The sequence below is a fragment of the Ceratotherium simum genome, chromosome 23, assembly GCF_057802395.1.
Source record: "Ceratotherium simum simum isolate JZ-2026a chromosome 23, ASM5780239v1, whole genome shotgun sequence".
NCBI classification, from domain to species: Eukaryota; Metazoa; Chordata; class Mammalia; order Perissodactyla; family Rhinocerotidae; genus Ceratotherium; species Ceratotherium simum.
This window is the reverse complement of record NC_141922.1, coordinates 20,732,942-20,745,877: the sequence shown is the minus strand read 5'-3', so window position 1 is coordinate 20,745,877 and position 12,936 is coordinate 20,732,942. Positions and strand designations below refer to the sequence as shown.

At 41.7% G+C, this 12,936-nt stretch overlaps 1 protein-coding gene across 1 annotated transcript in view; it reads right to left on the bottom strand.

The window, feature by feature from the left end:
- Positions 1-12,936, bottom strand: part of SNTB1 (syntrophin beta 1) — a 231,649-nt gene that overhangs the window by 115,827 nt on the left and 102,886 nt on the right. The window lies entirely within an intron of this gene.

Sequence of the window (12,936 nt, the reverse complement as noted above, 5' to 3'; positions counted from 1 at the left end):
GATGGCAACTAGACTTTGGGTGGTAAACATGATGTAATCTATACAGAAGTCAAAATATAATGATGTACACCTGAAATTCATAATTTATATAATGTTATAAACCAAGATAATCTCAATAAAAAAATATTCATGACACTGAAAGAATTATTTGATAATCTTATTAGGAATAGATATTTCCGGGAAAAAAAAAAAGTAAATGAGAAGAGATTACATTTGCTAAATGCCTCTTATGTGCCAGGCATTAGGCACATATCAACTTATTTAATTCTTAAAATAATACATACATAGAGATACTACCACCCTCATTTAATATAGTAAAAAAAAACATTCACAGAAGTTAAGTAAATTGACCAAGGTCACTCAGATAATAAGGAGAAAAGCTGGTAATGAAACCAGGTTGGCCTGGCCTGAAAGTCAATCATCTTTTCAAGACTGCACAATGCATCCAGTAAAAAACATTGTCAGGGAGCTTGAGAAAACAGCTCCAAGAATTCTAAGTTCTGGGTCTAGTGTTTTGTTTCCAGGTAACATGAAGAAACATTTTCCGATTGCCTGAATATTTAATAATACAGGAAACGAAAACAAATTGCATGACTTGGCCTTCACTGTGAGTTTCACAACAGAAGTGGAGGAGAGGGTTTTATTCTAAGAAAAAAGAAATGCACCACATTACAAGTGAAAGTGTGTCTATAAATGGTAGAGGATTTGGCATTTTAGATGAGAGCAAATTAACACTAAAAAAGATTTTGCCTTTTTGATTCCCACTGACCAATGGTTACTGCTCAAAAGTACTCCTTCCTCTCCTCACATCTTTGTCTCTCTATCTTTGCCTTTTTATGGATATTTCACTGTCAAAACCAGCGTGGTATGGTGACAGCAGCACTCTTACCAGCACCTTCTCCAGTCTCCAGCTTTGTCATCAGGGAAGAGGACACTCCCTCTAGACCTCTGCCACCTTCCGAGGAGAGGACAACAATCTATCATCAAGGCCATTTCTTAGGTGAGCTGCCCTGCCCACTCCCTGTTGCACTGCCCTCCTGCCGCTTCCAGCTTGAGTGAAATAAACTCTTTTTTTCTGAGCCTCTTGATTGTCACCTCTATATCCAACTCACATCACCGTGGCTAAAAGAAATCTTGATCAAAACTCTAGTGGGACATAACATTGTATTAAGCAGGAACTTATAAATATTGACTTGGGGCTGTCCGAGATGTTTCTATCCAACAGGTCAGGAAATGAAGTGTTTGGGTTACCATATTTTTCTTATAACTAGTTATCACTTGTCATATACATATCAGACCTATTGTCAAAGAGGCAGAACGTAAATCCACACTTGTGATTTTTTTTTTCTATTTTTGCCTCCAGACTCATTCTCTGCCTTTCTCTGCCCTGCTCTGTGCTCCAAGACGTCAAACTCTATGTACTACACAGCATCACACAGGCTCCCCAGCCTCTGGCTCCCAGTTGTGTGCAGCCAATCGAAAGTGTCGACAGGAGATTCTAGGGCAGGAGAGGAGAAAGGTTGGGGGTATCAACCTACCTCCAACCCTCCCTGGGCTATGATCGTCTCCTGGGGCTCTAGTCCTCACCAGGCTGCAGCAATCTGCTGCCTTTGCCCCTCAGTCCCAGGGGTGGGAGCAGCTTTTCACTGTTGCTAAGCCTTGTTGCTTCCTTCAACACAGCCCACTCTTCTGTAAATAGTCTCTTCATTAAACGCTCTCCAGTTAACCCTTCAGGATGACACCTGTGTCCTGCCAGGACCCTGACAGACACCATTACAATGGTTGTTCTGTAGTTAGTGATTTCTACCTGCTGTTCTAAGAACTGTGGCAAAGGCAAAGGAGAAGCAAGACGTGCTGCTGTCCTCACCATGCATGAAAATCCAGTTGGGGACACAAAACTATCAAAAGGCAGTCACACTCTGACTCTCAGTCAAGGCAGTATCTCCAAAGGCCTAAACTCGTCCTATGCCTCCTATGCCCAGCCTCCACCAAGACATACCTGTCCTCAGTCCCTTTCACTCAGGGCCAGTGTAATAATCCGGGAAATAGTGGCCAGGGGTGTGGCTGCCATGGCTCTGTGTCCACGGATGACAGAGCAAAGTTAGTTTTGGACTCTTTCTTTTGTCTCATCCCTCCAAGCCCCCCGCCCTTTTTTTGTGTGTGTGTGTGAGGAAGATTGGCCCTGAGCTAACATCTATTGCCAGTCTTCCTCTTTTTGCTTGAGGAAGATTGTCCCTGAGCTAACATCTGTGCCAGTGCATTTTGTATGTGGGATGCCACCACAGCATGGCTTGACGAGTGATGTGTAGGTCCACACCTGGGATCCGAACCCACAAACCCTGGGCCGCTGAAGTGTAGCATGCGAACTTAACCACTACGTCACCAGGCCGGCCCCCCTCCAAGCCCATTTTATCACCAACTTCTGCAGATTCTCTCTCTTAAAAGCTTTCAAATTCATCCAACTTCTCTTTAGTGCTACTGTCCTACTCTAGTAGAAGCCAGGATTATTTCTCATCTCGATTTCTGCAATAACCCCCTAATTGTTCCCCCGGCCTCTAGTCTCACCTCCTTCCAGTCCATGCTTTATCGTGAAGCCAGAGGGATCATTGTTGAGTTCTTCCACTGCTTCAGACCCCTCCTGGGATAAAGTCCAAACCACAAAATGGCTTAGCTCTGATCATGACAACCTCTCCAGACTCTCGACACCTTCTTCTTATAGATTCCTCTAAAGAGACTGAACCTCTTCTGGTCTTTTAACAGAACTATGTTTTTGCTTGCCTCAATGCCTAGACTCATACTATTTCCTTTGCCAAGAATATCCCCTCTGTCTTCCTACCCCAACCTGACCTGGTGAACTTATATTTTATTATTCAAGTTTCAGCATAGACATCACTTTTTCTGACAATCATTCCCTTTTGTCACCACCCACCCTTCTCCAAAAACAGAACTTTGGATTGGGTAGTTTTCCTGCAAGGGAGTTTCCATAGCATCCTTTCCTTCCCTAATCACCTTCCTATAGCCTGTTCTGTAATTGCCAGCTTAGTTGTACATATTCCCTACCTGATGGTGAGCTGTATCAGGGCAAGACCTCCATCACTGCTGTAGCCTCAGCATCTAGCAAAGAACCTGAATGATCAAAATTATCTATTTAAAAGCTGAAATTTAAGAAAAGGAAAGAGGGGCTGGCCCGGTGGTGTAGTGGTTAAGTTCACGCACTCCACTTTGGCAGCCCGGGGTTCACGGGCTCGAATCCCAGCTGCAGACCAATGCACCGCTCATCAAGCCATGCTGTGGCAGTGTCCCATATACAAAAAACATAGAGGAGGATGGGCTCAGATGTTAGCTCAGGGCTAAGCTTTCTCAGCAAAATGAGGAAGATTGGCAGGGGGTGTTAGCTCAGGGCCGATCTTCCTCACCAAAAAAACAAAAGAAAGGAAAGAAATCTCAACCAGGTTTAACGGATGGGCAATGTCAAAATTCCTGTCCTAGTATTATTGTGGAATAAATGGAATATCTGTCAACAGACACAAGCCCTGTATGTCCAAGTAAGTGTTTTTCTAAATTTATCTGCAGCTCTCTGTGCCCCAAACCCATCTTCCACTAAGGAAAATAAAATTCCACGCATGTAACAAAAGAAGGGAGGGCAGGGGCTTCTCTCTGAACCCCCCCTCCCATCTCTCCATCCCTGTGAGAGGTGATGCCTGCTTGAAAGAGGATGCCTGCATGATAGCACCAGGGTTATTTTCAGAGGCTTCATTATCTCAGCTGGAAAATCCTGGGGCAGCTTTTTGCAAACCAAATGGAGTTCAATTAATGTATCAAGAGCAAAGGATCAAGACCTAAATATTGAGAGTCAACGTTAGCAAAAATCTCTCAGCACCCAGATGGTCAAGTTCAACCTCTCGAAGTGCTCTTAGAAGATGGGAAACTGAGATTTTCCTAGAATGGTGCTCAGAGGCATGAGAATGGACTAAAATAAACTCATTTTACTGCGTATTGATGCATCACGGAACCATGCTTGGTGAGCTCCCTCCTCAACTCTTTTTCTCAAGGCTAACCAGAGATAGTTGAATTCCTTTTTTTAACTAGCTTACCATTGCCAGGGAAACCTTACTAATTCATATCCCACTGATTAAAAATGTATGATAATTAGGATGAATACCTAAGTTTATCTATGGAGAAAATAGATTTTCTTAAAAATAACAAGGCTATGAAAATGTTTTTTAAGCTCATTAAAATGAACCTTTCGTGCACTCTGTTGTCTACAAAGATGCCAATTATGCAACGGTTCTTATCGGGAAAAACATGGAGCCTTGGCCATTCATGTTCATCTCCTTTCCCTTAAAAGATCCCAGTAAAAAAACAGTAAAATAGGTAAAAATCCACATGAGAATAACAGAGGCAAGAGTTCAGTACGTGTTTGCAGGACAGACAGCAATGGAGCCAGGCAACTGGCTGCAGAGTGGAGGAAGAGCCAAGGAAGTTACAACCTAGCGGGCTGCAGAGCAGATTCCAGCAAAGCGTTAGCCCCTTGGAACCTCCAGAGAGAAGGTTAGGGGTAACGTAGGGCTGAAAACAAACATCCTATTTGAGGGCTTCAAGTTGAGTGGTGGGACTCTGAAAGCTGGGAAGCGGTCTTCTCCCACTCTCTCCCCACCACCCATATCCAAGGAAAGAGACTGGATGGTTCTCACTTGAGTAACTCAATGGACCCAGAGAAAACTTCCAAACACCAACATTCAGAATCAGAAGGGCTCTCTTAATAAGGCTGACATGCCAAGCAATAACTGTAGATGAATTCTCACCAATTGATAAGCCCCCCCTCCCCACACGCATAGGTTCCAACAGGTTGCTTAGTCTCTCAATGTAAAACATGAACAGATAGAAAAGGATCACCAGACATTTGAGGAAAACTTCCAGCAAGGAAGATGAAGATCCAAAACAGAACAAAGGTAACTGGAGAAACAAAAAGCACAAACAAAAAAAGTAAACAAAACTAATGAGTAGGCCCCAAGAATTAAGAGAAAATACAGCACTCACAAAACAAGAACAAAATTCTATGAAAAAGGAACATTCCGAGAGCAAACAGAGCTAAAATATAATAGCTGAAACTTAAACAGAATATATTCATGAGAAGGGTCAAAAAAATAAAGTAAAAAAATGTGATGGAAGTAATAGACAAAGAAACAGACTTAGATAATCAATCCAGGAGGTTTAACATCCTCCCAACAGGGGATGCACAGAGAGAGAACAAAGAAAACAGAGGAGGACATTATCAAATAAATAATATGAGACAATTACCCAGATCTCAGACATGAGTCTCTAGATTGGGCTACAAATGGGCTCCAAAATGTCCGATAAACATTCACTGCTTTTTTTTAAATAAATCTTTTAGATTTACTTGACTTTAAACTATCTTTATTGTTTTGATAACATTTAAACTTTCATTTAAAATAACTTTAAAAAGGGAGTCTCTTACCTATTTTCTTAGATCTGTTATGAATGCTACAAGGCATGCCTCATTACTTTGTCTCACTATGTACACTTAAAAATAACACAACTGTCTAGGACTTTATTTCCTATTTCAATTTCTGACTAATTCAGCTCAACTTCCCTGAAGTTCCCCTTCCCAACCACCTTTAAACAAGTTGTTGAAATGTTACTATATATTTCACTTCCTATATTTCTCAAATGCAGAATGTGAGTGCTGTTGAATCAAACACGAAGGTCATCTCTCTTTTTATGCATACCCTTTCTACAATAACAAAATATTTTATGAGTGGTTTTCTAGGTAAGAAACAAGAAGAGATAAATAGATAGATAGATAGATAGATAGATAGACAGACAGATAGATAGATGATAAATAGATAGATAGATAATATGATAGATGGAGGTGACAGGTAGATAGATATAGACAGATGAATAAGCATGACCAAAATGGTGCTCCTGGTGGTAGAGGGAAGTCCACACTTTCAAATCAAAGTGGTAGATCATTCCAAAGATAAAACTCATGATTTTTTGTTTGTCTGTTTGTGTTTAGTTTTAAACATGATGGTAAAAGTTTAACTTATTTTTTTTTAATTACAGTTGAAAAAATAGAACCCTGACTTTTGTTCATGATATACATAGCCAATTACAAGCTATTCCATAGCTATGTGAGGTGGCTTCCAGTTCCAGCAAAATGGTAGTCCACACAAATTCAGCAATCTTTCCGCTATGAACACCTGGACATGCTACACAAGATATAATAAGAAAAGTTTGCTTGTTTGTGTTTTAATGTAATCCTGAGCTTGCAAGAAAGAAAACTCCCAGTTGTCAACAAAAGGGTGGGAGGGCACTCAAAACCAGGGTGGTGAGTATTCAAGCTGATCATAAGGCCTCCCTGGGAAGGTGGGATGGGGGTGGGGTCATGGCAGGTAGTGGGTCCGGTGGTGGCGGGCGGGCTGTAGACTTGGAGTTTGATACATAGATGATAGTTAAGGCTTTGTGAGCCCGTGAGTTGGGAAATTGGTACTGAGGTTTCTACAGAGAGCCAGAAATCTCAAAAGGCTAAAAACATCTATGAAAGAATGTCTTATAAAATAATCTCTGCTCAATAGCTTAGGGAGATGACCTGGAAACTTTGCTGGGAAAAAACTCTCTCCACCACCCCCTTGCACCCAGGAATGAGGATATGTTGATTGAAAGCTGCATTTATGTCATGGTTATGCTGCCAGGAATGAGAGGATGTCTACATTAAGTCATCCAATCATCACAACAATTTTACGTGGTCAGTATTATTAAGCACATTTTATAGATAAGAAATCTGGGAATCAGAGAGATTAGATAATTTTTCTGAAGTTAAAAGGAATAAATGACAGAATTGGGATTCAAACCCAAATTTTCTAACTTCACCTCTAAAGTTTTATTCACTGATACTGGCACATAGTTAATCTGGGCCTCTGTTTTAGCTATTTAAACTGTGTCCACCTACTACAGCACCACTATAAATTGATTTTACATTCTTGCTTTGTTTCCAAAATGTAATGTCAATCATGATCTGTTGGCAATAATTTCAGTTATGGATGTGTCCAACGGAGAATGAAGAAAACAGAACCAAGAAAATACATATTTTGTGAGCCTCTTAACAGGAGAAGCACTTTTCACAAGCAAGGACTTACTGTGGAAAGAAGAAAGATATAAGTATCTCATGAATCTTCATTCTGGATGTACTAACTGAGGGGATTTTTCAATAATATTCCAAGTTTAAAGAGTACAGTTGAGAACTCTACAAAAGGTATAGGGGGTGGGGGTGGGGAGGTGGGGAACAGGACTGCAATAATATTCCCCAAACACTAGAAAAGGAGGAAATGAGGCTAAACTAGTAAAACGATTACTTTTCTGCTAGTGGTCACCAAAAGATCATCTGTTTAGAAATGTGTAACTGAAGTATTTGGGATCATCTAAAACTCCAAACAAGGTGATATGTAAGCAACTTCAGGGAGCCAGGACTGGAAATGATTTAATTTGATAACCAAGACTAAGTCCACCATTATGATATCCATCAGGAATAAGATCATATGAACCAAAGGGGACAGGGGAAACTCACACGGGAGCACCCCGGCTCATTTACATACAGCCCAAAGGAGATGGGAGTCTCAGTAAAGCAGAAATTAACATAATGACCACCTTGGCAAGGCTCTCCTCCCCTGAGAAGGGACGGCTTCCAGCTTCCTTGTCTAAAATATACTTCTCGGGACCAGCCTGGTGGCGTAGCGGTTAAGTTTGCGCACTCTGCTTCGGCAGCCTGGGGTTCTCGGGTTCAGGTCCCAGGTGCGGACAGACGCATTGCTTAACAAGCCATGCTGTGGTGGTGTCCCATATAAAGTAGAGGAAGATGGGCACAGATATTAGCCCAGGGCCCATCTTCCTCAGCAAAAACCAGAAGGATTGGCAACAGATGTTAGCTCAGGGCTAATCTTCCTCACACACACACACACACACACACACACACTATATATATATCTATATACACACACATATATACTTCTTAAGGTCTATTAGCATCTCCTATATTGCTAACCTTGGTCACAATTTAATTTCTCACATAGCTGGCCTACATGGAGAGAATGCATTGCTTAGGCTGCCTTAAAAGTCCACGTTGCTTTTGTTACTTGGTATTCTGATATTCTGCCTATACTCACACTTATCTTCCAATACAGCCTGCCCATAATGGGAGGACGCACAGATCCTCCTATGTGAGCATTTCCACCTGCTTGACAATTATGTTGCCCATTACAAGTGAATCCTGGCTTGTTTGGTTAATACAAGTCCACACTTTAGAGATGGATCCAGTGTCACTATGTCACTAATCAGGTTTCTGATCCTCTGTGGCTGAAGCTTGGGCACTGGATTGTGGTGACATTACTGAGGGCACTTTGTGGGAACATATCCACATGTCCTATAGGACCTACCAGATCACACCCCTCTGAATCACAGTGTGCTGAGTGGAGCTTTTCCATCTGAAACCACAACAGGGCCTTCTGTGAATCTTTCACTTATGTACCATAAATAGAGATGTGCACTGTTGAAATTTCAAGAAAGGTTGTGAGCATCACTCCATAATTTAACCATAAAGGTCTACAGTGGGGTCTGTTACTGGCATACAGTCATAACGAAAGCTTCATACACCGCCCATATTGGTCCATCTGCTTTCAACCCAGTAGCAGGCTTAGTTAATGGACTGTCCTGGTTTCTTTAAGTTTGCTGAGCCTGGCAGGATAGAACTGTGTTATTATTTATTCTCTTATTCCCAAGGCTGTTTAGTGGGAGATTTTTTTGAAAAGGTAAGAATACCCAAAATGGACAGATAAATATGCCATTCATCATTTATTAATGGATTATACATTTCTGAATGCCTGCTTTGTACCAAGCAAAGTTCTAGAAGGCTGGAGTATTAAAATGAAAACATGGGGTACCCCAGACCTCCGGTGTTTTATGGCTGTAAGAATTGGGTAGGCATGTAAGAAAACAATCACAAGTCATTTGATGAAGGATGCTATAATGGACGGATAGCGGGACCTGTGCTACACGTGTGCTGATGCTTAAAGGGTGATGAGGAAGTCGTCAGGGAGGCAAGTGTAGGATATGCACAAATTGTTTAAAGGTTGCTGGAGCAAAAAGGATGAGATGGGAAGGAGGCGGACAGTCAGGGATGATCCAAAACCTCATGAGGTTTTTATGCAATATTGAGGAGTTTCGATATTAAAGAAGGTGACAGGGAGGCATTTTGACCAAATGGGTAAATTTTGAATGTTTCACACTCTGTTGGCTAGCCGGGTGTAGGGTAGATGGTAGGGGCTGGGGAAGGAGCACACTAGAAACAAAGAATCCGATAGGAGATATGTCCAAATAGTCTGCAGGACTGAGGATATGGGCCTGGGCTAGGGCAGTGGCTGTGAAGGCGAAGAGCTGAATAATGAAAAACAAGAGGTATGTAGGAGGTAGAATTTAAAAAAGTGTTGTAATCATTGACAACCACTAGCAGTGACATCTTCTTGTGGATTCAGGGCCTGCTGGGTGACCTTTTCCACAGAAAGAGCAGCAATCCCGCCTGCTGTTCGATGGCTCTTTCTCTTTGAGAAATTGAACATTAGAGTTTTTAATGCAAACTCTAAGCAGCTGTGTGTCACCAACTGAGAGGATTAGCCCCAAGATGCTATGGCATTTGTCATCGGTTCTCAGGTTTTAGCATCCAGGAGACCATTAACTCCTGGCCATGGTGATTACAGGTCAGGTGAGCTGTTCTGCCAGGTGCTAAAGTCGGAGGCTTTATGTCATGATTAAGAAATTGGGTTTGGTGTCAGCCAGGCGTGGGTTTGAACCCAGATCTACTGTTTGCTTCAACTCCCATTTCTGGACAAAGTTCCATTGTCTATAAAATAGAGATTAGAGTACCTCTTACCTAGAATTGTTATTTGGATTAAATGAGATACTTCCTTAATTTCACGTGTAAGTGGTAGAACTAAGATTCCATCGTGGATCTAGCTGACTCCAGAGTCAACACTCTCCCTTTCTCCTTCTTTCTCTTTTATGTTTAATATATGCAGTAGTTTCGTTATTATTATTTTTTTAGAAATGCTACAATTTCAGTTTCTATTTCCCCTTTGACCCAAGAGTTATTTCATAGAGAGTTTTTAAAAATTCATGAAGAAAGACTTTCTGTGGTTTGGTTTTATTATTAATTTTCTAGTTTTATTCCACTATCATCAGAGGATGTTGTTTGTATTATTTCTACTGTATCCATATTGCATTTTCCACCTTATCCTTATTGCATTTTTTTATGATCTAATCTAGAGTTAATTTTGTGAATGTTCTAAGTGGATTCGAAAAGAAAGTGCATTCTTTATTATCAGAGTACAAAGTTTGCGATGTATCCAGATCTCCCTTATCAATTATGTTTGGGTCTTTTATAACTTTAATGTCCACTTGCCCTGTCTTGGACTGAGAGTGGTATGTTAAGTTACCTGATCTTAGTACGTTTCTATTTCTTCTTGCATCTTCTGCTCTAATGGTCGCTTCTGTGTTATTTGGTGTGCATTCAGAACTGCTGAATGTTCCTTGTGAACTCTGGCCTTTAGCGTAAATCAGTCCTTCTTTGTCTTGTTTTGTGCTTTTCGGCCTGCATTTTCCCCTGTCACAGATCAAGATCAAAATCGATATTTTCTGTTGTTGTTCTTAGTTTTCATTTGCCTTGTGTGCTTTGCCCATCTCTATATTTTTTGCCTTTTGCAATCGCTTTGTGCTAGGTGTGTCTCGTATGCAGCAGAGTTGGGTTTTGCAGAGTCCATGTTTCTGACTGGTACACTATACTGTGCCCGGCATGTAACTGGAGTTCCAAAAAATACTTGTTTCTTTTTCTTTTCGTCTGCTCCTCAATCAGGGTCAAGACTCACCTAAGCCTCTAACCTTTTTTTTTCTTTTCAGCTTTATTGAGATATAATTAATAAAATTGTAAGATATTTAAAGTGTACATTGTGGTGATTTGATACATGTATACACAGTGAAAAGTTAATCTTATTATCAGCAGTTTGGATCTGTCTGGACTGAAGTCCCTTCTCGGACCCTCTGGCTTAGCTGGATTCTCATTTTCAGTCTTGCTCTGCTGGTTCTCACACCCTGTAGGACAGGCTTTCCCTCGCCACCTGGGAGGCCCCACATACACTCATCAATGGGACTTGAAGAGCACCAATATAAAAGCTTAAAAATGCATTCCCTCCACTGGCTTGACAGAATGAAGTTTCCAATATTTGAACTCAGGTCTGATGTCTCCCAAAATATTCTTTAAAATATAATTAAATGCCTTGGGAGAAATGTTATAGCATGTGAGTCCACAGCTGGAAGGAATCCTTGACATCATCTACTGGAACTCTCTCTCCAATGCATTAATCACTTCTGCAATATCCCGAGTTTTCTAGTCTCTGTTTGCATTTTTCTGGTACAGGTAAATGACACTATATGTACTCTACAGGCATAAGTTGGAAGCTCAGCTATACCACATATTAGCTAAATGATTTTTGGAACTTATATAACCACTGAGCCTCAGTTTTTTATCTATAGAATGGGGACAATGATAGAAACTCAGAGGGCTGTTAAAAGAACTAAGCAGGGTTACAGGGTTACAAATTCAAGGACTAGGCAGGAAATGTGAAGGACCAGGCATGTAATTAATTGAATCCCCTAAGTGTAAGGCAATAGAAGGGACCGGGAGAGTTCGTTCCCTTGTCAAAGGAGAAGCCTTTCCTGGGCTCATGTAGATTGGATCCCTGCCTGCAGCAACATGGGGCTAATAATATCACCAGATCTTCCAATTTTTCTAGAAAAATTGGCTTTTTAATGTAAAATTTGCCAGCTATTCAATGTGGCAACTAATTGAAATTCCCTTAAAACACCAGATAGACCATTAAAAAAACATATCTGTGGGCTGGGTACACATATCTGTAGGCTGCCACTTGGCAGTCTCTGGTCTGAAGTAATTAGCATAATGCCCAGCACAAGAGAGGCTCTGGATAAATTATGAACTCATCAGATCTGAAACCTTAGACATCAGACTCTTGGGAGACAGGACTTGTCTCATTGGTGGGTAAGAGGCCAGGAAAGAGGAAACTCAGAGAAACCGGGACATCAACTTCATGCCCAGGAAATCAGCAGAAATCAAGGGGACAAAACAGAGAACAAGCAGGCGGGAGTGGCTCATGGAAGAATCCTGCCTGCTTCCCAGTCTGTCTGCCCTGACTCATCTTTTGCTGATACTCCCCGGCTCTCTGAAACAACAGCGCATCTCTGATCCCTGTGCAGCTATAACTGACATGGGAGGGGGTAGGGAGTGGGGGAGATCCTGCAGCTGGCTGGAGTCAGAAGGGCTAGCAGCTTCCTTAGAGCGAGCTTATTGGGAAGAGAAAAAAAAGTCTTGAGCTGCGAGCCAAGGAGGCAACTTTCTCCCTGCCCCTATTCCCTTTGGCTTTTCCCCGTCAGCAACTCTGAACCCAGCCAAACACTTCCTACTCCGGTGGGTAGCAGCTGTCCCACACATGTTATAAATAAGAGCCAGCAGAGCTGTTCCTATTTTTAGCATTTGAATGTGGATGCAAAGGTCACCGAGACTCCCCAGTTGCTGGCTCACTTCCTCCCTCTCTTCTCCACATAGCTCTTATTTTCCTCCAAGATGTATGTTTTCTGTTCCAGTGAGTTAAAGTAAGACTTTCGGGGGAAGGGGGACCCGAAATATTTGCTCATCTTGGCTGGACTCCTTTTAATCGCCATGGTTGATATATCTCTCCTTGGCATGAGAAGTCACACACAGACTGGAAACAGCTCTCCAGGCTTGGATCAAAGCCGCTCCTTTTTCTCTTGAGTGTAAAGAGCGGTTTAGAGCAGAACACAGTGTTAAGGATCCTC